This window comes from Penaeus monodon, chromosome 32 (assembly GCF_015228065.2).
Source record: "Penaeus monodon isolate SGIC_2016 chromosome 32, NSTDA_Pmon_1, whole genome shotgun sequence".
NCBI lineage: Eukaryota > Metazoa > Arthropoda > Malacostraca > Decapoda > Penaeidae > Penaeus > Penaeus monodon.
Window position 1 is genome coordinate 12,963,930 of NC_051417.1, and position 456 is coordinate 12,964,385.

At 36.6% G+C, this 456-nt stretch overlaps 1 protein-coding gene across 1 annotated transcript in view; it reads left to right on the forward strand.

Moving 5' to 3' along the window:
- Positions 1-456, forward strand: part of LOC119593504 — a gene marked incomplete in the record, with an annotated part of 62,412 nt that overhangs the window by 58,295 nt on the left and 3,661 nt on the right.

Sequence of the window (456 nt, forward strand, 5' to 3'; positions counted from 1 at the left end):
GTGTACGCAAAACTCATAACTGATTGAAAAATCGATACATAACCTTGTTTTAAGTTCCATAACATATTTAAGATTAATAGTATAAAAAAAAGAGACAGGTCCTTCACAATCAAATGAACATGATGAACTTATTACCTTATTTGCATAAATATGCCAATCATGCAACTAGTGGTGACGTGTGATGAAAAGTGATGAGGGGAACAGAAGGTGGGGTACGTGACCAAAGACTAGCGGGAGGGGAATTACCTACAGAAGTTGCTCTTATTTTCTGTCAATATGTCACCGAGGAAACGTGATTAACTATGAATAAGAGATAATTTATTCTTTACGAGTGTGTGTCGGGTGCAGATCATGTTAGTTATATAACACCGTGTTTCCATAAAAATATCATAAGTAACACGTTCCAACGCTACGTGATCTGATGGGTTTGGAAACTACTGTTCTAGAGGGGGTAAA